General features: G+C 50.1%; 1 protein-coding gene across 1 annotated transcript in view; it reads left to right on the top strand.

Moving 5' to 3' along the window:
- The window catches only part of PLEKHA6 (pleckstrin homology domain containing A6), a 140,486-nt gene that overhangs the window by 28,960 nt on the left and 84,276 nt on the right, over positions 1–27,250 (top strand).

Raw genomic sequence — 27,250 nt, 5'->3', positions numbered from 1 at the left:
TGTGAGCCCAGAGGCGCGGCTCTCGCCCTCAAGGAGTTTGCCATCCTCTCCTGCTGAGGACAGGAAGCAAGGTCTACAAGTGGGAACGTCCACAAGGAAGTTTTCAAAGTAAGACCTAACTGAAATTTTTACTGCAACCGGTAGGGATACCTTTTCTGTCAGAACCCAGTAGACACGTGTGTGTTACCCTAACTGTGTGTGCTGCCTGCTAGCTTCCTGTTATGTTTTAGTCTAGTCTGGCCTGTTTTGTATCAAAAAGAAAAAAAAAAAGTCTCAACTCTTGAGTTCGATTTCACATGCACCAGTGGGTCACCGCCTTCAGTGTGAGAAGCCCTAAGAGAGAGAGTGGAAACCAAAGCTCCCCGCGGGTGCGTGTAGGACCTCAGGCTTCTCTCACCTTCCATGAGTCATGTCATCTGTTCGGATCCTTACGACTCTAGTCTGAGAGGTAGCTGAGGCTCAGAGGTCATATGACTTGGCCAGGGTCACACATGCAGTTTGCCCAGGGTTGTAGAGCCACGCCTCGAACCGAGGTCTCTGTGGCTCAGGTTCATGGGGCATCCCTGAGTGTGCTGGATCTGATGCTGTGAGAGGAGCCGAAGGGTTCTTCTTGACGGGGGGATACTGGGATCTGAAGACCCAAAAGGATCTGTCCCAGCCATCTCGAAATCAAGGCTCTGGAGCTGAGACCAGAACCCGGTGCCTCTTGTCTACTGTTGCAGAGAGAGGAGAGACTGGGCGCCCAGGAGAGCTGCCGAACAATGAGGCTGAGTGTGGAGCAACTAGTGTGTTCCCCTCAGTGGTTGTGACGTAGCGAGTCCAGAAGGGAGGGAGTGAGCCTGGCTGCCCTGAAGCCCACCTCTCCCGACAAGCTTTTCTGGTTGCTGAGCCAGGCTGGGTACAGCTGTGAGGAAAGATTCCGTGTCGGGGTCCTGAAGCCATGCCTAAGGCCTCAGGCTTCTGGAAGATTTTCGGACAGGAAAGACTTAAGCCAGTCCCCCGAGAAGCAGAGCGTTTAATTGTCTACCTCCTGAACTACAAGGGAAATGATGGTTGGCAGGAGGCCTGCCAAGGGTGGACTTGACCACAGAGCAGGTTCTGCTGGAGGAGAGCTTCGTAGGAGTGGCTGGAGGCCGGAGGGCGGGAGCGGCTCTGGAAAACGCAGGCAGAATCTAGCCCTATAAATATTTACTGTGATAAATTCAAGATAAAGCCTGGAATAAGAATTACGAGCACGTGGAGGAGTCGGTACGCTGGGCTCTGTTTTCATCCATGCTGTGAGGATGTAGCCTGTCTCTCGACCCCTCCGGACTCAGTTGTCCCGTTCGTTCCTAGGGGCTCAGTGGCTGGTGCTCTTCAATCCTCTCCCTCCACAGACTTTGCCCTTTGCAAACAGACCGGGCGAGGCATTCACAGCAGAGAGGCATTTCCTTTCCGTCTGGGCGTTTGCCCTTTCCAGCCCTACATGTCGCCCACAGCACAAAAAGCTGCCCCACCTGCCAGGTGCTAGAAGAGGGGAAAGAGGAGTAGCGTGGTGGGGCCACAGTGTGTGCAGGGGCTGTGGCCCTGGGGAAGCCATGGGGCAGGGTACGCTTCACCTCTGGCTTTATTCTTGGCTCTCTGGGATTATTGCTCATTTATTCAGCACCCGCTGATTTGAACGTCAACATTTCCAAAGGTAAAAATGAGAGCAGTTGGGGGTATCTTGTCCGGGCCCCTGATCTCAGGCTCTTGCTGCCTTTGTAACGTATCAGGCCAGGGTGATGGGTATGTGACCAGGAATTCTGCCGGAATTCAAGTGGGATGGAAGTTTCTGTCTGAGGCTGGGTGAATCGAGGCTGGGGAGGTAGGTTTCCAATAAGAAGAATCACTGGCTTAGGATCACACAAGGAGGCTGTGCCTTTGCTTGAGGGTAAACTGATTCACACTCTGAAGTTGGATGAGTATCTTAAAGGGGCCCCTTATCTCTGTACCTGTATACTCTGCATGGACCCAATATACTGTAAACTATATTCCCTCCAGCCTGTCGAGGGGGACTTGACTCTTTATCTGTGAAGAACTTGTATTTCTTAGACAATGGGCCACTTCAGACCACATTGAAAGGTGGGGGAAGAATCAGAATTAGAATTTTTAAAAAAGATTTTATTTATTTATTCAAGAGAGACACACAGAGAGAGAAGTAGAGACACAGGCAGAGGGAGAAGCAGGCTCCCTGCAGGCAGCCTAATGTAGGACTTGACCCCAGGACTCTGGGATCACAACCTGAGCCAAAAGCAGATGCTCAATAACTGAGCCACCCAGGTGCTCCTGGAACTAGAATTTGTGGATGTGTCTGTATTTCCTGCTCAAACTCCCTCCTTACCCCTGGTGTGACCCAAGTGTGAACGCAAGCATATTAGTTTGTGTGGGGATCATGGAGATGGGTGTGGAGAGGTAGCATGGGACCGTTCGTTTGGCTCCACTTTATTGTGACAGCCCCCGATAGTCATGGCTCATTTCTGGCTGCTCAGGGGTGCCCAGCTGGCCACCTCTCCCCCAGGTGCTCAGGCCCTGTGTCCTGGGAGATGCCAAGGGTAGCTGCTGCCACCTGGAGCAGCAGGAGTGTGTACGTGTGTTCCTGGTATGTTCATGTGCATATAGGGACACCCATCAGCTGTTCTTGGTCTGAACAGGGGCCCTTCAGACCATGCATAAAGAAAGTCACCTGGGCATTGCTGAAGCAGAGGCTTGGAGGCAGAGCTGGAGGGTTTCTTGGAGGGAAAGTCAGAGAGCATATCCAGTGTGGGTCCCTACAGCTCCTCCTGCCACACCCAACTGAAGGAGGGGGTTATCTAACAGAGGAAACTCCTCGAGGAGCTATAGCCTCCTCTTGCAGCGCTGGCCTTCTCAGAACCCAGAAACCCTACGTCCTCATTTAAACCCAACTTAACCCTCCAGGGGTAGCCTGCAGAGTGGGCTTGACTCATTCCCTTCTTTTCCCTGTCTGCTGCTCTGAAATGTTTTGGGTCTGCTCTGAGAGGCTTTATCACTGGGGTCACTTTGTGTGACTACCAGCTGTACAGGGCTGATGCTGTGGGGGGGCTGTACCACAGGCAGGTACACATGGGTTCTGAGGGAACGGACGTGGAGACCCTATAGACCTGCCTCATGGTGGCAGATCGCGCCCATGAAGGAAGCAGGAAAGCATAGGAAAAATCAAGACCTCTGGAAGAGCAGATGGAGAGCGTGTACCATTGGACGGGCTCCCTCTGGCCAGCCGTTCTGGAGGCAGAGCGGCAGGGCCACGGCGACAGAGACAGTGTCTAGGCCTCGAAGACACTGTTGAATCTAAGCGGAAAGCCTGGTTGGTCCCAGCATCTCCCAAATCTGCTGTTGTCAGAACCAAGGCCTAGTCAGGAACACTTATACTTGCTAAGTTATATTTTTAAAAGTATTCTTTTATTGGTTGAAACATCCAGTTGGAAATAGAAGTTGTTCTGAAATATTTTCATTCACATATGTTCCTCTCTCTGATAAACGTCTGTCTTTCCACAGTGATTAGCATAGTGTCTGGACACAGCTGGTGCTTGACCACACCTTCCCCCACCTTCCCTGGGCATTACGCTTGCGGGTGGAGCGACGTGCAAGAGGAATAAGATAGGAAGCCGCTCTCAGCCCGGATCTTTCTGTGGGCTGAGATTTTAGCTTTCTCTACTTTCTGGCTCAGAGCCAGGATCCCTGTCTCCCAGTCACTGGCTGAAGGGTTTACAGGGTAGAGTTTGAGGATATCTTCTACATCCTTCTCTGCTTTTCTCCTTGGAGACACGGCTTTGTGCCTCACCCTGGGGGTACTCAGATAATGTGAATAAGATGCTGGCCCACTGTAGAATTTGGGTTAGGAAACGCCAAACCTCTTTCATTCTATTTATGATGATTGTATATTTTTAATATTTCTTTGAGAAGGAGCGAGGTATTTTTGGCCAGCTTAGAGGAGTTTATCACTCCCACAAGAACCTGATAACAGGTCAGGGGAAGGAGATGTGAGCAGAATCTCTTTTGCATATTTCCCACAATCCTTCCTCCTGCTCAATTTCTTAACCATCCTGGGCAGGTTGTCGTCCGGGCATTGCTGTCACTTTCTCTCCTTCACACACAGAAGATTCTGTGGCCAAGTCCAGGCTAAATGTAGCTCATTTTAAACACTGTGCTCGGGTGTCAGAGTCTTTTTTTCTACACAGAGAGACCAGGACAGGAGAGTGACCTGGAATCTCAGCCTTGGAAGCAGCCTTGCATTTGGTTCAGTGCTTCCCAAGATAGGAGTCACCTTTCCAGGGTCCTTGACACGCGGTCAGCCAGCACCACTGGATTCCCCCAGGGACTAGCGGCACTGCTCGGGGAGGCACCCTTGCTCCCTGTTGGACAGCTTTAGCTCATAACCTTCCTTAACACTGAACTTACATTGATCTTCTACCCTTTGTTACATTTGTCTTGATTCTTTGGTTTTAAGAGTCAGAAAAGTGTCGAGAGACAATATGACAACAGTAGGAAAAATATAGGCTCTCAGGCCGTCTGCCTCGGCCTGCACTTGACTTCACACTTGCCACCTGTGTGATTCTTAACCTCTCTGATCCTCAGTTTATGCATCTGTATAATGTGAGGGGTAATGGTACTTACCTCATAGGGTTGTTGAGAGGATTAAGCCAATGAATACATGTAAAAAGCTTGGAACAGGGAGCGCCTGGGTGGCTTAGTCGGTTATAAGTGTCCAACTCTTGATTTCAGCTCGGGTAATGATCTCAGGGTTGCAAGATCGAGCCCCACACTGGGCACTGTGCTCAACAGGCAGTCTGCTTGAAATTCTCTCTCCCCTTCTTCCTCTGCTCCTCCCCACCCCCCACATGCTGTTTTTCTCTCCCTAAAATAAATAAAAATCTTTTTTAAAAAATTAGAAAGCTGAGAACAGGGCCTGGCAACTACAAGACACTTGGCTCATGTTAGCTGTCGTTCTTTTAAACTGTCTAGAATTGAATACAATACTCCAGATGTGGCCTATTCAACAGGACCCTGATGCCCTCTACTTGATTGACAATCTATTTCTATTACCTCAGACTAAGTTTGCAAATCACAGTGTTTAAGTTGAGCTCACTGTATTGAAATCCTCAGGTTCCTTTCCTGTGGACAGCTGTTTAGACCTCCTCTCTCCTACATAAAAGGTGTTATGTGAGTCAGCGGGAAGGTCAGCATCAGGGAGAGCCCAGAGTATCCCTTCACGTTGGTTCCAAGCGCACACAAACCCTCACTGATGCAGCTGGATCCTTTTTGTAATGCCATTCTGCATCGCATGTTCTATTTGGAAAGTCTCTTGACCCACACTGGCCTGAAATGAAAGTCCGCTCCCCGTGGGTCTTTTCTCTCAGTGGGTCTCTTTCACTCTTCTCTGGTCCTCTGATGCACTTGGTTATCGAGTGAGCTGAGCATGTACAGTCAGGACCTTCCTTACCTCTGAATCCAGCTCCTCTACTTCCCAGGCTTACCAGGGAAAGGACACAGGCACCCAAGCATATCCAGAAGGCCTGGATTCAGGGTAAACCTCCGAGAGCCTCTAAACCCTTCCTCTTCGTGGACCAGCAGCATCTACATCACCTGACAGCTTGTTAGAAATGCAGAATCTCAGGCCTTACTTCCAACCTACCAAATCAGAATCTGTGTTTGGCAAGATCTCCCAGGTGACTCATATGTACATTAAAACTTGAGGGATGCCTGGGTGGCTCAGTCAGGTAAGCCACCAATTCTTATCATGATCTCAGGGGTGTGAGTTGGAGCCCCACGTCAGGCTCCGTGCTCAGTGCAGAGTCTGCTTGTCCCTCTTCCTCCTACTGCTTGCGTGCTCGCACCTGCTCTCTCTCAAATACATAATCAAATTTTTAAAGAAACCAAATAAAATAAAATTTGAGAAGTACTGCCCTGCATCGTTACTCAGCTTGGGGTAGGAATGAGGACGAGGGAGGGAAGAATCCTGTCTTCCAAGATCTTGAGATTTGTCCTACTGACCAGCCTCTTAAGGACAGACATAAAACTATTTCTAGGATATTTGATCACAAACTGTCCACATTCTCTGTCTGCCTCTTGGAATGCTAACAATATGGTTTTTCTAAAACATTCATGCACTTTAAGAAAATATAGACTGTAGGGATCCCTGGGTGGTGCAGGGATAAATCATAAAAAAAAAAAAAAAAACTAAAAAAAAGAAAATATAGACTGTATGTGTGTTTTCCCCATTTTATTAGTAACATGCTCTTGAGCATACTTCAGAACCTTTGGATCGTAAGTACAGTTGGAATCATTTAAAGGTTCAGTGGGGCTTTGCAGTTATGAGCTATTTCGTTTTGTTGCTGTTAGGCCATTATTCTAGTATATGGAATCCTGATTCTGCCATAAGCGTGTTAGCTGTGCAGCCAGGCTTTGTCACTAGGAAATCCAGTAGCCTTGCCTTCTGAGCCTTTATGCAAATCATGGATGAAACCGTGGAACATAGCAGGGTCACAGCAGAGCCTGTGGCGCACCCGCACTGTCAGAGATTCATGCCTCCGTTCAGGCAGCATTATTCAGTGCAGTGGCTGTATCCCCACAATCGGATGAGCTGGTTTCAGTTCCAGCTCTGCTCTCTGCTGCCTTTGTCACCTTTGGCAAGGTGTGACCGCCCTAGATGCCCGTTTCTTCTTCTGTAATTGAGGAAATTGAGGTAGTCATCTGCATCCCCTAGGGTGCATTAAAGAAATGCATGTGCCTGGGCCTCCCCCTTCCCCCAAGATCCCCATCCAGATGGTCTGTGGTAGCACTGAGGCATTAGTATTTTAAAAGCTCTCTAGGAAAGAAATAAAAAATAAAAAAAATAAAAATAAAAATAAAAAATAAAAGCTCTCTAGGAAAAATAAAATAAAAATTAAAAACCAAAAAAACCCTCCAAAAACGCTCTCTGGGTCATTCCAGTGTGAAGCCAGGACCCAGAACCATTGAGCTAGATCATCTCTGACATGCATGCTCTGCCCCTCTGATCTCAGAGGCTCCCTGGTGCCTGGTAGACATTTTCTGGGGGCTCTGGCCCCACAGTCTGAGCTCTGCTGGCTGTGGTCCATCGAGTGAAGGCCTGGCTGGATGGTGTAGAACAGTGGCCAGGCACTGGGCATGCCGTGTGGGACTACAGGACACCCTTGCCTTCCCCAAATCCTTGGGATAGCTGCTATCAGCCATGTGCTTTCCTGCCCTTCTGCTCTGGACAAAAGGATCATCTTTGACTTCTCTGATGTTAGCTTCTTTCCTGTGTTTCTGAGTTTGCTGCTTAAGAAAAGTAGCCAAAGGCCAGTGTGAGTCAGTTCCAGGCTAAGCCAGTCAAGATGGCTCCCTGCCTGCTTCCTCTCTTTACCCTATGTTTCTGTCCTCCTCTGTGACTCGGGAGGTGACAGCACCTCTGAGGCTTCAATCGTGCATCTCTTTCCCTTCACAGACCCCCATAGGCCAAGGGCTGCCCTGTGTAGGAGCTGCGGCAGCCCCCAGGAACCTTGCTGGCAAACCCATGAATGCACTCAGACCCCTCTGACTTGACACTGTGGGGGTCAGAGCACCTGCTGGCCCAGCTTGGCTCTTCTGGGACAGGACAAGACTGACTCCTGTCCCAGGGCTCAGTGTGTCACCATAAGCATCCCCTCCCTGCTCCTGCGGTAGGAGTTCGTCCAAGAGCTGTGCTATCTTGTGTCCCCTTCCTCCCCATGGTTGCTGCTGGGGACCCGAGTGTCTCTGCAGTGGGCTTGTTAATTGGTGCTTCAGCTGGTTGATTGAGTCTAATGGGGGTGAACATTTATTTACCCCGGCAGCCGCCTCTCAGACAGCCGTTAATTGCAGGCACGAGAGAGATAATAATTATGGGATAATGGGTGGCTTTTGTGTGAGTCCTTCTCCTTGCACTGTGTCAGCAAACATGAGGGTTTGTTTTCTAACATTCAGCTACCCTGCCGAGGGGATGCCACAGCCCTGCTCACTCTGTCCCTGCTCCCTCCATCCTGTCGTCCAGCGCCACTGCCCCCCCACCTGCCCCCCAGCCTGTGGTTTTGTTCCTGGCTGACAGAGAGAAGGTCCTGTCTTCCAAAATCTCAGCTCCTAATTCCTAGGCCATTGTGACCCCAGTTTTAGGATTTGTGAGGGTTGACTCAGTGCCTTTTTGGAAAGTAGTACATTTATTCATTTATTTATTTATTTATCTATCTATCTATCTATCATCTATCTATTTATTTGTTTGTTTGTTTATTTATTTATTTATTTATTTATTTAGAAAATGGTCTATGTGAATGCCAGACTCTCTGCCTTATTCCATGGGCTCTTCTTATCTTTGTGAATATTTTTACAGCTGTAGTTAGTGTGTGGCCATTGTCCTGGGTCATGCATTTCTTTTTCAGTGTAATGTTATTTCACAGAAATACTTCCAGATATGCCAACAGCACATAGACTTGTCATTTTAAATAGCTATAAATAACTCTGTCGTATTACTTCATTACTGTATTGCTTTTCTCTTATTACTGGGAATTTGGGTTGTTTCCAATTTATTGCTATTATGAATAGCTCTGGTATAAACATTTTTCTATGTTACCGATTTCCATCCCCTCTCCTGAGATATTTCCCAAGGGAGTAAAGTGAGTTCTGAGTTATATTGACCTGGCACCATGTCGGGAAGAGCGGATGGACGGGAGATGGAAGCTGGACCTGCTGGGGGAGCTGGGCTGTTCCCTCCCCACACTGTGCCAGCACACAGCTCCTTTTCACCTTCTCCCCATCCATTTCTCCCCTGCCCTGGCTTCCCTAGTAACAACCCAGCTTAGTAGACACCTGGTCCTCTGCTTATGTATTGACTGCCTCGAGGTGTAGTGGCTTAGAACAGTAATTGTTGTGACCTCTCGGGTTCTCCGGGTTACCTGGGCTCCGCTGGTGTTTACTTGGGTGTCTCCTGCCCTTGGAGTCATCAGAAGGTTGGACTGGGCCAGGCGGGCAGGGTGGCTTCTCATATAGCTATCTTTGGTGCTAAGGAAATTCAGTAGAAGTCACTTCTGGCTGAGGCCATCAGGCCAGACCCCATGGAAGGTGTGTGTGCGTGTGTGTATCTAGGGCTGTTAACCTGAGCACTTACATATACCCTTTCCATGTGACCTGGACTTCCTTCGGTGGTGTGGCAGTTGGTTTCTAGAGGGAGTGTGTCCAGAGAGAGTATTCCAAGAAATCCAAGTGGAAGCTTAAGGCATTTTTTTTTTTTAACTTTTTGAAAAGTAGTCTCCGTGTCCAATGTGGGGCTTGAACTCTATGTCCAGTGTGGGGCTTGAACTCACAATCCTGAGACCAAGAGTCGCACACTCCACCCACTGAGCCAATCAGGCACCCCTTAAGTCTTCTTTAAAAAAAAAAAAATTATTTATTCATAGAGACAGAGACGGGGGGGTGGGGGGGCGGGGAGGCAGAGACACAGGCAGAGGGAGAAGCAGGCACCATGCAGAGAGCCTGACGAGGGACTCGAGGGACTCGATCCAGGGTCTCCAGGATCACGCCCTGGGCTGCAGGCAGCGCTAAACCACTGCACCACCAGGGCTGCCCCCTTAAGGCTTCTTATGCCCAAGCCTCAGAGTCACACAGCATCACTTCTATTATATTCTGTTGGTCCAACCAAGTCACAAGCTTGCCCCAATGCCCTGGGAGGGAAAGGACTCCACTTCTCAGGAGAGGAGTAGAAAAAAATTTGCTGTCACCTTTGCTCCTCCCACCCAGAAACCAAAAACACATATTGATTAGGATCCCATGAATCCCCTTAGCAGCTGCCTCAGGAGAGGCCAGAAGAAACCTCGCCCCTTCAGGTCCATTCCAAATCTAGCCCTTCCCAATGCTCCAAAGGCATGTGAGCTCTTCTCAGAACTATCCCCATAGCCCTATGAGGGTCATATCTCTCTTCCTGCAGGCTGCTCCCCTCCACTGTCTAAACTCCCAAGGCTCTGGATCTTTGGCTGCCCTGTCCTACACAACTCTGACACACCTCATGGCATTCAGTTACTCATGGCTTATGGGCTTGGCTTTCTAGATTGTAACCTCCTGCTTGAAGGCAGGCACTCTGTCCTAGTCTTGTCAACCTTCACACCCTACCCTCATGACCTAGTGAATTGCCTAGCATGAAAAGGGCTCCCATAAATTCCCTTTTTTGTACATTGGACACTCCACTGTCTGTTGAATGAATGACTAAATTATCTTATCGAAAGGTGGGACAGGGAAGCGAACAAACATTTACCCGCACCATGTAGGAGCTTTATACATATAAATTATCCTATTTAATTTTTATGGCCGGCCAGAAAGTACATAGTAGTATCTCTGTTTTACAGATGATGAAGCCATGGTTCCAAGATGTTAAATGGTCCGAGGTGACATTGTTGGGTCACGTAGTTAAGAAGTTGTAGAGCTGCAATTCAGACCTATGTGCCTGGGAACTTAGGGCAAACCTTCTTTCCTGTATCCTTAACCTCTTAGAACCTCAGTTTTGTCATCTGTAAAATGGGGAGGATAATACTGGTTTGTTATCTGGATGAAGGGAAGTAAGACCCGCTAAGCATCCTGTGTTTAAGACAGACTAGCCATTCACTTCATGTGGCCTATCATGACGTGACTTCCCATTCTCAAGGGTTTGGCAAACACTGTACATTTGGGATAGCTTTATGGCTAGAGGTGGTTGATGGACCTGCCCTGCTAACATCTTCAGGTTTGTGCGTTGTTCACCAACGCACACATTATTATTCTGGTACACGCTTCCCAGCTACTCCTTCCCTCCCTCTGGAGCATACAGAGAGTCATTTCCCCTGGATTCTCCTCCACTGAGCAACCTCCTACCTTCTTTCTAATCACAGTGCAGACAGCCAGGTCTCAGCCACCCAGGCAGCTTCCTTGTAGCAGCTGGGCCTGGAGATCCCACCCTCCCACATTAATTGCTTTTGTTTGCTCTTTGAAAATTAATTCCAACAAAAGCTCATTAATTCTTTTCCTTTTTCCTCATCCTCATGCTCATGTGCTCCCTTCACCTCTCCTCTCTGACTCCATTTTTGGGTCTGTCTCAGCCTCATCACATATGAGGACCCTGCTCAAGATGAAAGTACAGTGGGGGTGTTCCACGGGAGGAGTTACCGCATGGACGAGGAGGTTGCAGCCCTAGGAAGGGGATTTCATGGTAAAGCTGGGGACAGCAATAATTTATGTCTTTCCTTCCCTGATGCCCTTCCCTCTTATTGCTTTGGCTCTGGCCTCATCATTCTCTGGCTCGAGATGCTGCCTGGGAAGGGAGAGCTGACTAGGCTAGGCGTCCACTAGTCTGGTCTGGTCTTCTGTCCCTTCATTCCAAGCTCAGTTCTCTCTCCCACTCCCCTGCCTGGCCACTGATATATAGCATGGAGTTGCCAGAATCACAGAAGGCAGAGGAGGTTGGATTTTTTTTTCCCTTAACTCTTCTCACACCCTTCCCTTCAAAGATCCAAACTGAAAAGTCTGGGAGTCCAGAAAGACACGAGTTTCTTGGAATTCTTTCCTCCCAGTGCATTTGGTGGAGCAGTGCGCTCAGGGGAAGTGAAATGGAATCCATCCCAGGAGACTGCCCACCGGGAGCCATGGAGGAGGCCTCTCCAGACCCCACTCTCTTTATCTCTCTGGTCCAGCATGAGCAGGGGGCTCCTCACAGGCGGTTGATAGCTATTGTGATTCTGTTCCAGTCTGATTCTGTTCCTGGATGCCTGGAGTTTAACAAATCTTCAAGTGCAGAAAAGCATTTCCTATATCCATGAGGCTTTGCAAATGCATGTCCTTTATGCTTACAAGCCCACAGTGGGGTCAAGTCAGGAGGAAGAGAGCAGAACTGCATGCAAGCTGGTCCTTTGATGATTCTGCATAACACCTTCTACCACACACACACACACACACACACACAGACACGAGACCCTTCCAGGGCATCTGGCCTGATCACCCTAGCCAAAAATGACCTCTCTTTCCACTGAATTCCTCTGGCACCGATGGCTTATAGCACTTACAGGAAATCTATGCTTTTAATTTTAGGGTGGTAGTAGAAGATCATATTGGATAAATAAATGGGGCTGGATTATAAAAGGCCTTATATTTTGAGCTAAGAAATTTAGCCTCTATCCTGTAGGCAGAGAGATACACTGAAGCCTTTTAAGCCAGGGTAGGACAGAACTGTCATTTAGAGTGAGCAGGGAGACCAATTCAGAGGCACACTTTCATCTTCAGGGCACGGGGGCTTGGGATGACGCGGTTCAGGCATGTTGCTGGGTCATGTTTATTTTGTTTTATTTTATTTTGTTTTTTTAAAGATTTATTTATTTATTTATGATAGACATAGAGAAAGAGGCAGAGATACAGGAGGAGTGAGACAACATGCGAGCCCAACGCAGGACTCGATCCTGGGACTCCAGGATAGTGCCCTGGGCCAAAGGCAGGCGCTAAACCGCTGAGCCACCCAGGGATCCCCATCATGTTTAATTTATACTCTAAAGACTACATTATGGACAGAGAAGGTCAGTTAATAATGAGGGTTTCTGATGACATACTCAGAGCTATTTCAGGGGCTCAGGAGGGGAGGTTGGGAATCCCAGACTTAGGGTAAACCCTCAGGGGAGAAAGTTAAACTGGTGACTGAAGGCAGGAGGGTTACGGTTACAGCATAGAGGGGGGATTAGGTAGGTACAAGACCCCTTAGGAAGCCCTTTTTGGCACTAGAGAGGTTTACATTGGGTCACTCCCATATGTAGAGGCTTTTGCCCTGGAACACCATAGAGATGCCTCTTAAAGGTGACCCAACAGAATGATTTCCTGGCCATCAAAGTAGTTGAGGCAAAGTGACAGAGGACTATGGTAGAAGAGTGGCCATGGCTCAAGGGGGAAAGAAGGTACAGAGATGCCCATGTCACATATGCCCTGTCATCCCCAGGCTCAGATGCCTGGCTCAGAATAGCTGGCCTTTCTGCCACCCGCCCTGGGGTGGGGGGGCTCAGCCCTTGCTGCCCAGATAGAAAAGGGAATGACATGGCTCCTTGTCTGTCAGCTTTCTCCTGAGGTCACTTTTGTCTCTACTTGTGGAAACTGGCACTATCTTCCTGGCACCGCTGTCCCTGGAGCTGCCATCCCCAGTAGCTCTGGCAGAGAGTGGAGAAGGGCGTAGCTGTCTACTGAAGCTTCAAAGATGCATTTGAGAAATGGGCTCCTCCTTCAGACTGTTCTCTAATCCTGAAAAAAAGCCTCCCCCCTACCTCCCTTGCCAAGAGGGCCTTCTCTAGAGCCTTCCTCTGGTGGGGGAGGAAGGAAAGGACATAGATGAAGGGGCCCAGCCTGGGTGTCTATACATTGAAGGGAGTTGTCTGCATGCTGGGCAGAGGCCAAGCTAAACACCCACCACCCTCCACCAGCTGCCCCAGCCATCCTGTTTTCCTGGCTGGGCTGAAAATGGGAGTTGAGGGTCGGCTGTAGGTTAACCCTTGACAGGCCAAATGGAAGGAAGGAGTCGTGTGGGAAGGGTCTCTGATTCCTAGATAGATGGTCTCATCAAGACGGAGTCTGGAGCCCACCTCTGCTGGTGATCTTATTAGGAGTGAAGATGTGTTTTATAGATGGAGAGGTCATTTAAGTGGTCAGGGTCTTTCAGTTACTCCCCTCAGCATGGAGATCGCAGGTTTCACTGAGCAGGATGAAGGGAGTTTTGCTCCCAACCCACTCTGTGCCTACCCCACCCAGTTCCTCCCTCTGAGATGGAGGGAGGAGTATTAGCTACACAGTTCATCTTGTCCCCCTGCCCATGAGTAGGCTTGCTTGGGGGAGGTTTTCAGGGCCTCTGAGCTGCAGTATATATAGTCCATATGCCTGCTTCACCCCAGCCCAGACCTGCTTCCAGGGAAGGTTCAGGAGCTGGGATTCTTTTCCTTCCCCACGCCTGCTAGTCAGCATCCTGTTACTTTTGGCCTTCTGTGTCTCAGACCCAGAGAGAAATGGCTCAAGGCTGGACCTCATCAGAACTCACAACCTCAGAGTGACCCTACAGTGTTTAATAGGCTGACTGAGAAGTTGTTGTCTAGCAAGAGCAAATGAGTGGACATTGCTTAAGTTTTTTGGGAGTTCATTGCCAGGGAAACCTTGGGCTTGCCTTCATACGGTCTGCCTTTAACCCCCTGAGGTCCTTGAACTTGCCCAGTCCAGAAGTGGGTTGCTAACTCTTGGTCCCAAGAGTGGCAGGAGAATAGGGCCAAGGAGGCTCCTCCCAAGAGGACCAGCCTTCCTGTCTGTTCACCAACACCCGTGAGGGCCAAGGCCTGGGCTGCCCAGCGGGAAAAGAGTTGGTTCTCAAGCCTCAGAAACAGGGCTTCTGTCCGGGCATTGGCACTTCCTGTAAGATGTGTAACTTCAGATCATGCACTCTCCCCTCTGAGCGCCAACTGTTTGATTGGCTAAGATAATAGGGAGAGATAATCATGTAAGATAATCATGTAAGGCTTTCCTCCTCTGGGTTCTGAGAGGCTGCATGATAAACAGTCAACATGTATGGAAAGCTTTGCAATATCAGAGATTGTTATTAACCTTATGATTTGTAGGAGATGCAGAGAACTCTTGGAGTCATGGGTTTGAGATCTTACTCCTTGTGGAAGCTCCCTCCCTGCGGCAGGAAGAAGGAGCCACGTGGTGGGATTGCCTGCTCCTCCGAGCCAGCCCCCTTTGGGCCAGGCCCTGGATGGGTAGAGAAAAACCCCTGTCACCCCACAAATACGAGCCGTAGGGGCGGATCATGCCACCCTGCCCTGTCCTGTCTTCCCTCTTCTTTCTCACTTCTCCTTGCCAGCATGTTCCATTTCCCTCTGATGAAGCTGGGGGCGCCTCTGGCTCTCCTGGGCAGGGTGCCTGCAGGCCCCAGCCTCTGTGTTCTCCGGCTTGATTTGTCATTTGCCTTATCCTTACTTGGGCTGCCTTGCAGAGCCGGCCAGAAACCTGCCTCCTCCTTCCTAGGTGTGGCAGGAACTCTCATTTACCGTAATGATACCTTGTGTGTAGAGTGCAGCGTGTTTCCTCCGGGAGCCCGGAGCGCTTTTCCTTCACATGCTCCCATCACTCTGGACATGCAGGCTGAGGAAAAGATCACTGAGGCTTGAAAACTGAGGCTTGGAGCTGTTCGGTGGCCCACCTTGGGTTGTGCAGCCAGCAAGTGGCAGAGCCAGGATTTGAGTTTCAGAGTCAGGACTGCCCCCCAATTAGTTGAGGGGGGGGTCCCTAGAGAGTCAGCAGGGGGCTTGCTGGCCCACTTCCTCGCTGCCTAAAGGGTCAGTGTTCACCACCCGCTTGATGCCTGCTTGCCCTGACTCCGAGGTAACCTTGGGCTCCGTGGTCCCTGAAGGTCAGTGAATGTGAGGAGGTGGGAGGCAGTCATCTTACGATCGCCCAACATGGGCATCAATATGGAACAGGCACCTTGGATGAATTTTAAGTGAACCCTGTGTCCCCCCAGTGGGCAGCTCTGGGCAGACTCCTCTGGCTCCCTTGATTGGCCACTGGTCTGAGGTGGAGCCTCCCTCCTGGCACTCTGCCCTCAGGAGGCAGGTGGATCAGTCCACTTGTCTCTCTTCCAGGAGCAGGCTGCTAGGAGGTAGGGAAGGGACCTTCCAGGCCATGTGGTGTGTCTGCAGGCTGGCTCCCACACACCCCTCCTGGGCTGGTAAGGGCTGGGAACTCTCCCTGAGAAAATTGGGCTGGGCATGGCCCCTGGGGCCACCAGAAGCGTGGGGCTCTAGTGTGGTGTGGGCAGTTGGGTGACCAGTTCCTGTGGGTCTCTGGGACCCTCCCCGCTCCCTCAATCCCTACTGAGCTTTCTCCCCCTCTCTCTCCTTTTCTCTTTGCTTCTTTCACTCAATTCTTTCCTTAGCAGATCTGAGCTCTGGAATGTGCTGGGTCTAGTGCTTTCCCCTTGTATTTCTTACCTTCCCAAGGTCTTCTCTGACACCCCGTACCTTCTTTCCCTCTCTTTTCCGAATTCTCCCTCCCTATCTCCCTCCGTCTTCTCTCCTCTCCCATGAACCCTGTGATCAGCAGCACCAGGAAGTACTGAGGGAAGGAGCAGCGTAGGAGGCACCCAGTGTTTACCCGAGGTGGGGTTGACTGTAGCCTGGGCCCTTCTGCAGGGCTGGGCTGGGCTCGAGCGTGGGTTTAGGTGCTTGGCTCTTCTGGGGCCTCTTCTTCCCATACCTTCTTCCTTCTCCCCCTCTCCCCTGCCCTACTCTGGCATCTAATAGAAGCAGAAAGGCAAGAAGGCATTTGCCCCAGCCAGCACAGATGCTGCTTTGTGGAGACGCGAGTTCTTTTCTTTTTGAGACCCCAGGGTAGTGAGAGGCCAAATTCAATGGGGGGCTGGAAAAACTGTTTTCAGCCCTGAGCCAAGGTGGTCTGGGCAGAAGGGGGAATGTTGAATTTTGCATCCGAAGATTGAGTGCGGCTCCTCCATTGTCTTGTAGTGGGACCTTAAGAGGCTTGCTTTCTTTTACGCAAAAATGGCCCTACCTCTGTCCAAGGATCTGGCTGTAGAAGGTGAGGTGTAATGTCTTCACTGTTCCTGCAGGAAAGGGAAAAGCAGCCTACGGGGATGAGGGGGGCCCTCCCAGCATGTTCTCAAGGGGGGAGCCCCAGGGGCCAGAGCCAGTGGCCTGGCCAGCTCACAGGATTTTATTGCACTGTGCTTATATTATTACCACAGTGATAATTACAAAGGGTCAGATTTTTATTAAAAACAAACAACCAGGGATCCCTGGGTGGCGCAGTGGCTTAGCGCCTGCCTTTGGCCCAGGGCGCGATCCTGGAGACCCGGGATCGAATCCCATATCGGGCTCCTGGTGCATGGAGCCTGCTTCTCCCTCTGCCTATGTCTCTGCGCCTCTCTCTCTCTCTCTCTCTCTCTCTCTGTGTCACTATCATAAATAAATAAATTAATTAATTAAAAAAACAAACAAACAAACAAACAAACAACCAGGGGATCCCTGGGTGGCGCAGCGGTTTGGCGCCTGCCTTTGGCCCAGGGCGCGATCCTGGAGACCCGGGATCGAATCCCACATCGGGCTCCCGGTGCATGGAGCCTGCTTCTGTCTCTGCCTGTGTCTCTGCCTCTCTCTCTCTCTGTGTCTATCATAAATAAATAAGTAAATCTTAAAAAAAAAAAAACAAAAAACAACCAGGGATCCCTGGGTGGCTCAGTCATCTTACGATCGCCCAACATGGGCCCAGCCCTTGATTTTGGGTCAGGTCAGGATCTCCATGCTGAGCATGGAGCCTGCTTAAGACTGTCTCTCTCGCTTTGCCCCTCCCCCACTTACCCCTCTGCCCTTCCACTGCTCATGCGTGCACTCTCTCAATCTAAAAGAATAAACAACAACAACAAAAAACCCTAACAAAAAAAAAAAAACCTCTCTGTATCATAGAAAATTGCAAACATATACAGAAGTAGAGAAGATAGGGTAATAATCTCCATGTTCCCAAACTTCAGTAATTCTGAAGTCGGCTTATGGCCCATGTTATATTAGTTATACTTCCAGTTTTTTCTACCTTCTGATTATTTTGAAGTAAATCCTAGATAGCTTATCATTTCACCTGTAAAGAAAGGGACTCTTAAAAATAAGTGTAATTATCACATCTAAATGGAATTAACAATTCCTTAATATAATACAATTTCCAGCTAGTATGCATATTTCTCTCATTATTATATACATTTTTCCCTATTTTCTCTTTAATTTGGATTCAAATAAGTCCGTATGCTGTGATTGGTTATCATAGATTTTTTTTTTTTTTTTTTTTTTTTTTTTTGGTTATCATAGATTTTTAACTCATTCTTAATCTCTATTCTTTCCTTCTCTTTTGCAACGTTTTGCTAAAGAAACGGGGCAGTTTGTCTTGTAAGAGTGTTTCACATTCTGAATTTGGCTGATTGCATTGTCTTCATGTCATTTAATGTGTTACACTGTCCCTATATATCCTGTGTGTGTAGATACATTTAGGGCTGAATCGAATTCAGGTTCCTTTAATTTACTTACTGGGGGGAATATGCAAATACCTCTTGGTTGCAGGGTGTACATGTATCAGGAGACATACAATGTCTGAGTGTCTCTTCTTTTGTGATGCTACCAGCCTTGATGATCACTGCCTAGATCCTTTTATTCATTACAGGCTAATTGCCTATTAATGACTCTCTCTAATTAGATGTTGCTCCAGCCTCCCACAATAAGTGAACCCTAACTTTGGGAAGAGGCCTCCTTCTCCCTATTGCTGTGAAAGCTGAGACCACATGGCAACATGGTGGCTCACTCTTCCCCATTGTGGCCTCTCTGGATCACTAAGACCAGCATCCCATAAATACCAGCTTGGGAGTCCTGGAAAGAGTCCTTTGCATTTCCATTCAGTCAAATTTCAAGTCTGTGCTGATGGAGAGAGTCAGAACAAGACACTCTAAATAACATTTCCTATTAGCTCTGAAATACATACAGTTCAGCCATATTTAATCAGATTAATGGTCAGGCGTAAATCTTCTCTGACTACCCCCTGCACCCACCCCTGGCTCATGCTACTATCAGTGATCTAATAATAACTCTTCATACTTGTGTAATAGTTTATAGTTTGCTAAGCATGTGCATGCATGCGCGCAAACACACACACGAGAAGATAAGAAGGAAACACTTGAGGTCAGCTTGCTCGAGTGTGGATTTCAATCTACCACTTTCTAGTTGCTTGGCCGTGGACAAGTTAGCTAACTTCTATCTGCATCACTGTCTCTACCTGTTTTACAGGGTTCTTATGAATATTAAGTGAGATCGTACAAACAAAGAGCTTAGCACAGTGCCTGACACACAGTAGGTGCTCAGTCATTGTTAGTGGTTGCTATTTGGCACACCTGTTTGTAGTGACCTGGTCTGTAACTGAGAGGATCTGCAGATGCTGCCCAGGACAGAGTAGTGGCAGAGGAAAGTTGACTGGTTATCACAGATGTGGGTTTGTGCGCTGCTTCTAGGACCCATCAAGAAGGAAATCCAAGCAGCATCTAACGGCAGTTTCTTTTTTGTTCACCCCAGCCTCTATCATCTCAAAGTAGCCAGGGCTCCAGCTTGAATTTTATTTTTTATTTTTTTTTAAGATTATTTATTTATTTATTCATAGAGACAGAGAGAGAGAGAGGCAGAGACACAGGCAGAGGGAGAAGCAGGCTCCATGCAGAGAGCCTGACGTGGGACTCGATCCAGGGTCTCCAGGATCACACCCCAGCCTGCAGGCGGCGCTAAACCGTGCGCCACCGGGGCTGCCCTCCAGCTTGAATTTTAACGATGATGAGGTGGTATCAGAAGTCAGGGAACTTGCTCTCAGAAACAGAGTCAGAAGACTGTACCCAGAATGGGAAAGGAAACCTGGCCACCCTGGCTGTCTGATACCTGCTCTGTCCTTTCCCCAGGAATGGGAGCACGCGGGAGGGAGTGGGGAGCAGGAGGACACAGGGTTTGGCTTACACTCCCTCTTGTATTTTTCCCTTTTAGACAACTGGGCTGTGTCTTACCCTTGAGAAGGCCCCCTGAGGCCTCAGGTCTAGAGAGCCAGGTGGACAGGCCTGCGCCCCAGGAGCTTGTGGTCCCCTGGGGCCTGGCATAGCTGCTTGCCCATCTTCCCATGCAGATCAGAGATGGAAATCTGCAGTTAGACAATTAGACCCAACAACCTGCCTGGGCAGAGGAGGAAGCCTACTTACAAGGTGTCAATCAACCACGGGGGCTCCCAGTGCTGTCATTGGCCTAAGTGGGCCAGAGACTCCAGGCCAGGAAGGGCTCCAGAGGTGGGACTCCTAGAGGGGAGGAAAGGAACGGGGGAGGGAGACTGGTAGACACCAAGCTCATTTGCTCTGCATTAGCTCCTTATCACTGGCCAGGTCCAGTAACTCTCTGTGCTGGGCAATATAGACAGTAAGGCACCATTTTGTGGGCCTTGAGAGAAATGAAGAAAGGAATACTGGGGAAGATAAGTAGTGATCAAGGCCTCAATACCAGGTGGGAAGGAGAGGTAGGAGGGCTGGGCAAACAGTAAGCACTGGCGCTACTTTCTCAGGCATCAAAAAAAGAAGACTGGTACATAATGAACAAGATGAAATGCTATATTTTTGTTTCACTGGCCTCCTGCCTGTTATATCCTTGAACTACTTCTTTTGCAAGGCACTCAGCCTTGTGACTCAAGCATGTGAGCCCAGAGTGGCAGAGTTTCCATCCCGGGCAGAGGAGAAGGGGAGGGGAGAGGCCAAGGAGAGGCAGAAGCCTAAGTGTCTGCTTTGCCTGTAATTCCACACTACAGAGGCAGCCGTGCAGAACAGCCTTCTACGTGTGCTCCTCCGGCCTCGGCATAGGCCCCAGGGTCTGGGCAGTGAGCAGAGTTCAAGGGTGCACAGTCGTGACTCGCTTCGATCACACAGCCAGAATGGGGGCAGTGGACACGGAGTGAGGTCAGATTGAACTTTCCCCCCGAGTCCCGGTGCCTAGCTCTGTGCCGGCAGAGAGAGGGCACTCCTGAAATGTGGAGGAAGGAACGAACGAGCAAACCAGTGAAGGAAAAGGAAAGGGGGTTTGATTACATTTCTCCTTAGACGACTCTTTAATTATCTATCTCAATCCTTAGGGGTTGGACTTAGGGCTCAGTAGAAGTTATTTGTCAGAAATGTGTTGTAGATTGAAGTAAAGCTTGATTATCTGTCCCACAGAGCCGTGCTTTGTGAATTAACTGGGATTTTGGCTTCTCTTTTCCTTATCTCCATCTCTCTGCGTGCGCCCACTTGGGTGGGGTGTGTGGGGACACAGAGCAGGGCAACCATACCCGGAGGGCTCAGAGTGTGAGCTGGGGCCTGCCAGTGGATCTCCACTCCCTGTGCCGTCCTGTCCCTCCTTGGGTTCTGAGGCCGGGTCTCAGCCACCTCAGTTTCTTTCCCTGTGCTCTGCACATGGTGGGTCCTAATAAAACATCTGCTGAACTAAGAAATGACTGACTTGGTGGAGGCAGGAGGGAGAAACTCTCCATCTTATCTCTGGCCTCGATGGAGGCAGACTGCCTTTAAGGGATGGAAGAGATGAGTATCCACTCCTGCCCCTGGTTTCCATGAACCCAGGGGCCCAGTGTGAGGCTGGGCTCTGTTTCAGCTGGCAGGAGGGGCATGGAACTGGAGCCTTCCCTCGGTCGTAGAGAAATTCAACTACAGCAGGACTGGACACGTCGTGTGCTCAGCATCTTGCCCCACAAAGCAGCTTAGGAGAAAATTAAGTGGATTCAGCCAGGGGAAGTTCAGCTCAGTGTGCTGGACTGGTTAGGGAGGGGGCTGGGTAGGGCAAGGACTGGGGGCACTGTCCCTTTTTCTGCTCATTTCTGTGTAGAAGTTAATCACAGCTCAGCTGTGCTTGGCATTGGTAGCCTGGAAATGGCCCTCATTGCTTCTCCCCATGCCCATCCCTTGCTCACCCCAGCCACTGAGATCATTGTAGGACAGAGTGACCTCTGGGGACAGCCAGGAGCCAGAGTTCTGCTCTGTGGCCTCTTCCTGGGTTTGCTCACAGGCTCCTCCAAGAAATCCCCAAGAAGGACCTTTCTCAGGGTTCCGGGTCCCAAGCAACTTTAGTTCATCTCCCATAGTGTTGTGTCTTGTAGCTAGGAGGTAAATCCAGTTCTTCTGGAGGAAGCAAGGCCCAGCGAGTATGCCGAGGGCTCACCGGGATGCGCATCTGGGCACTCAGCCTCCCAACCAACCCTGCAACCTGAGCCTTCGATATTCCTGAGCATGAAGATTTCATGTGGTGCCCATGGGTGCTTTGCCAAACCAGAGGCTTAGTTCATGTGTGAGTGTTTCGGCAAGGCGACCAATATGTCTCGGTCTTAGCACCAGAAGTCCTGCCTTTGAGAACCACTCGGTGCTGGGCAAACTGGGACAGTCAGCCACCCTGTGCCAGGGGGTGCTTTCTCTGCCAGCCCCTTAGGCCCGGTTTGCACTTCTCTGTGTTATTTAAATCACAGGGAACATTTCTTCCCACTGTTCAGCTTCTGTGTGATGATCCTAAAGACAGGGACTGACAGATAATTGGGCAGAGGTGTGACCTACTAGACATGCACAAGGCATGTCTTCCTTATCTCTCAGGAGTCCTGAGACAATCACACTAGCTGTTCTCTCCGCCTGCAACTGGGGCAGCTGAAACCCAGCCGGCCCGGCTCTGGCCTGTCCGTGGCTGAGACCTCTGGTCAGAGCCTGCCTGTCCACATCTCCTGTCCTCCGGATAACTCCCAGCGACCTCTGGTTCCTGGTCTCCTTTACCCTCACGAGTCCCCTCTGCCAGAGGACAAAGATATGTACAGGTGACACACTACCCTTTTTTAATAAATGAAAAAGCTGAAGTCTGTTATGGAAAGTTTAGTAAGCCCCCAAGCCAAGGTCACGTAGAAGCACAAAAGACCGGAACCAACTTCCAACCCAGCACCTTCCAGCTTTCGTGACTTCCAGGAGGTCTCCCCTGCCCCAAATGCCTTCTTCTGCCTCTTATCCCTCCCAGCTCAGATTTTGTCAGAGAAGCTGGGCCTTAGAGCTGATTATTTCTCCACTCTCTTTCTTTGGCCCCTGGTCCTGTCTAGGTGGTCCTGGGACTTTCCTGTCTCAGTGTCAGCCTCCTTTCGGACAGAGCACAAAAGTTAGCCAGAGCTGGAGCAGCCCAGCCCAGTCCTTCCCATCCTGTCCCATAAAGGGGTTATTCACGGAGGCCCCTCTCTTGATTCTATTTATAAGTCTTCTCAGCATGTTTTTGTTCCAGTGACAAACACAGCTCTACCCTCCTTAACCCCGCCCTCTCCTTTGGCTTTGGTTAAGATACCAGAAGTTTCCTTCCATCCTCTGCCCTTGGCAACCCATAGCCCTGGTGCTTATCAGGCCTGTCTGGCCATCAGGTCAGAGACAAGAGCTGCTGTTTGGGGGTCAGGCCCACGGGTAGTGGCAGGACTCTGGGGTGTGGGCACTGGATAGGACCCGGGGCAGCTGAAACACAGCCCCCCGCCCGCCACCCTCATTACAGTTGGGGTAACTCATGCAGGCTCATGCAGAACCTCAGGGCCCGGGGCAGAAGTGTGACTTTAGTCATCACTCAGCACTTGTTGGAACACTGCCTCGGTACGCATGTAATGAGAAGTGAGTGATTACTGTGGATGCAGGAGCCTATGACCTGGACTTGGCCAAGGTGGTGGAGAACATAGCTCTGGAGCCAGGCTGCTCCGGTTCCTTCCCAGTGCTCTAGATGTTTAAGCTCATTTCGTCTCCTCCGTGAAAGGGACGCGATGACAGCCATCTCACAAGGGCTGTGAAGATGAAAGGAGCTGCTTTTAGGACTATGCCTGATGCACAGTACATGTTCATGGCTGTTACTGCTAACTCACCCATACCCTGTGCCCCTGGCCTCGCCAGTGAGTCATTCATCCCATTCGACAAATATGTATTGAGTGCCTGCGATGTGCCAGGAATACAAGGATAAGCTTGTTCAAAGTTTCTAGTTACACCAGCACTTCCTAACGCCCTCCACTTTTCTCAGCCTTCTTTCTTCTCTGAGGTCCAGGGGCAGTGACAGAGGTTGAGAAATGGGTGGTAAAGTAGGTCCCATCCAGCTCTTAAGGATCTTCATCTGCATGGTGGGGGTGGAGGCCACTCTCCTTGGGAGTCAGGGGACCCAAATTCTATTGATGACCTGGCTGGTAACCAGCTAGGGGCCCTTGGACAGGTTGCCTCATCTTTCTGGGCCTCTGCATCCCCATCTTTCAAATGGAATAATAACGCCTTCTGTCCTACCTTGTAGGGCTGCCATGCAGATATAATAAGATAATGGAAGCACAAGTAAAAGTGCTTTGGTTTGTTTTTTAAGTTTTCATTTATTTAAATAATCTCTATACCCCATGTGGGGCCGGAACTCACAAACCCGAGACCAAGAGTCGCATGCTGTTCCAACTGAGCCAGCCAGGTGCCCCAAGTGAAAGTGCTTTGTAAATGTTGGGGCAGGGATGGAACAAAGAGGAGACCATCCCTGAGACAGCTCCCAACTTATGTGCAGATGTGAGCCTCCCTCAGCAGAGGGCTTGAGTACAAACTCATTGAAGGAAGTGCCTGGCACATAGTAGACAGTCAATAAATGCTTGGCCCATCATTGTCAACCCTTAGTAAATGTTTGTCAGATTATTGAATGTGACAAATGGATGTAACCAACATAAATGCAGGGAAGGTGTCAAGTTCTGAGAAAATGCAAATCAAAGGCAAGATCAAGATTGGGTATGGTCTGTTAGGGAAGGCTACCTGGAAGAGATGGTGTAGATTTAGGATGGGAAGAAGGGAAAGAACTTGTATGGGTAAGAGGACATTCCATGGGACAGGAAGGGCATTTGCAAACTCCTCAGGGCCAGCAAGCTTGGTTTGTTTTGTGGTGGGGGTGGTCTCACAGAAGGAAGGAATAAAGGAGTAGAGGATGTTGGGAAAAAGCCCTTGGAGCTCAGGCAGAGGAGTTTGCATGGGCAAGAGCCACAGCTGGGTTCTGAGAGAAAACTGTGTGGTGGGGGAATGTGCAGGAGTGTGGGAAAAGTGTGGTGGTGGTTGGTGGTGAGCCGACCGCAGGAGGCCCATTCTCTGCTGTCCCCCCCCCCTTTAAGGGCAGGATCCAGTGGTGGATAGCTCTGGGTGATAGGGGCCATGGTTGTGGCCACAGGAGCCTGGGACCACCTGCCAACAGCCACTAATGACCCCTTGAAGTGGCAAGCGCTGGCTGGCAGCACTCTGGCATGCGATCCCACTGGCTTCCCCAGACAGGGTGGGAAGCTGGCTGGCTTATTGGTGTTCTGGGAACCTGCTGTTGCAATGGAAGGAGAAGGGAATAGAGAATTTCCAGAAGGCCACCTAGGCAGCAGGGACTAAAGTCACACAGTTTAGAGCCTTGATGTTGATAATCATTATTTCCTTGTTTAAAAAAGAAGTCTTGGCACACACAGGTGCTCCTTCGTTAGTGTATTTAAGTTGGACAGCCTGAGACTAAGGGCAAGGGAGGGTCCCATGGACTGAGGTCCCACCTAAGCTCTGCCACTTACCGTGTGACCTTGAGCAAGTTTCTCAGCCTTTGTGGGCACCACTTTTCTCATCTACCAAGGCCTTTGTCAGAGAGTTCATTCGAGGACTAAGAAAAATGGTGTGTAGGAAGCACTGCAAGAGATTACAGTGAAGGGCTCAGGAAGGGGCCATGGTTTCTGCTCTTGCACTCTTCTTCCCAATATCCCTTAGCCCTCCCTAAAGGAGAGGAGGTAGAGCGTGCATTGCAGGCCCCAGGGGCAGCTCCTGGCACCTGCCTTTCCCGACTGCAGCAGGCAGCCCCTCTGCACCCACACTGTCCTGAGCACAGGGCACGCCACACTGTGGGACTGGCTTCCTCACCTCTGTACCCTGGCACCCAATGGTGCTTGGCTCAGAGCAGACATTTACTAGTTGCTTGTTAGGTGAATGATGGTTTTGACATGGTCCTTTTTATTTTTTTCTTTAGAAAGAGAGAGAAAAAGCATGAGTAGGGATGGTGGGTTGCAAAGGCAGAGGGAGAGGGAGGTAAGCAGGCTCCACACCCAGCACAGAGACCCACATGGGGCTCGATCTCAGGATCCCGAGATCATGACCTGAGTGGAAACCAAGAGCAGATGCCCAACTGACTCAGCCCCCCAGGTACCCCTGATGGGTCCTTTAACAGTCTTGTGGGTAGATTCATTAACAAAGAATTAAGAAAAAGAAGCTCAGATGCATAGAGAGCTTTGCACACAGATGCAGGGAGGCTGCTGGTGTGGGAGTGGGTGGGTTTGGGCTGATCCTTGAGGTCAGGGTGAGGGAGTAGAAAGGGTGTAGCTGGTGAAGAAGGAACAGCGAGCCCCGACACTGAGATGCAGGGGGCCCCCTGGATCTGGAAACACAGCAGCACTGCAAGTGGCTGAAGCACAGAGAACACTTGCGGGGTTTCAGGAGAAGAGGCCAGAAGGTAGGCTGGCTTGTGAAGAGCCTTGACGCCCAGCCCAAGAGGGTGGATTTAATCTTTCAGGGGTGGAAGCAGGCACAGGGCACAGTTTGTTTCTTCTCTTCCCTTGCCTCCGTCCTCACGGCCCGGTGCAGATGAGGCTCAGAGAGGCTTGTGGCTTGCCTGAGGGTGCACAGCGGATTAGCTCTAGGGGCAGAAAGGGAGCTCAGTGCCCTCGGCTCCCATTTAGTAGTGTTTTATGTCCTGTTGGTTGACTTGACTCCTTCTACTGCCCTTGAGGATGCTCCCAAGTGTCATCAGGCCAGCCTTGGCCTCTGGCTAACACTGTCACGCATTCTACCCTTCAACAACAGCCTTTCCCATTCAGAGAGCGCAGTGTGATAGAGCTCAGACCCTCCTCCCCTTTATCCTACTCAGTTCTTTCGCATGAAGAAGAAGCCACAAGATCCCCGGAATAGCTGCCTGCTTCATTTCCAGGTACCTGGCTGCCTGGCATGTGCCAGATTTGGCTCAAGGACTTGTTTTTCAAAAGAGATGGGGCAGCATTTACAGACTGTAGGGGCCTTATTCTGGATATTTTGGAGAAGGCCAAGAACACTCTCTGTCCCCCCATCCTCCCTTCACCTGCTCCAGAGATCTAGTTCCAAGGGTTTACCCCCAGGGCCAACATGCCTTGCACGGAATAGGTCACTTCTGTCAGAGCGGGGGAGGAGGATTTACTGGGGAGGGGAAGTTTCTACCAGCTCTGGGAGGAGCCCGGCCTTCCTGGGACCTGCTGTCACTTATATCCACCTGTGACGTGACCAGGAGCAATCCCCCCAGCCTCTCTGGACCTCAGTTTCTCCGTTTGTTGGCTGGTTTTGTTTCGTCATCAGTGTTTGAAGTTTAACACAGAAGGAAAAGATCCAAACAAAAGTCCTGGATTTCACCTAGGAGGAGGGGGTATTGGCCAGCTCTCCTTGGAGAGGACAGTAAATGGGGACGCTGGGGATTCAGAGGAGATGGTCCAGAGAGCTGATGGGACAGAGGCTTCAGCTCCTCCTCCTGCTCAAGCTCTGGGGTTCCCTGAGCCAAGTGACAGACAGCAGGCAGCCAGAGGGAGGGGGGCCTCGTCCCTGATCACAGCCCATGTTGCCTTC

The sequence above is a fragment of the Canis lupus genome, chromosome 38 (genome assembly GCF_011100685.1).
Source record: "Canis lupus familiaris isolate Mischka breed German Shepherd chromosome 38, alternate assembly UU_Cfam_GSD_1.0, whole genome shotgun sequence".
Taxonomy (NCBI): Eukaryota; Metazoa; Chordata; class Mammalia; order Carnivora; family Canidae; genus Canis; species Canis lupus.
The sequence above is the reverse complement of the archived record's forward strand: the minus strand, read 5'-3'. Positions and strand labels throughout refer to the sequence as shown.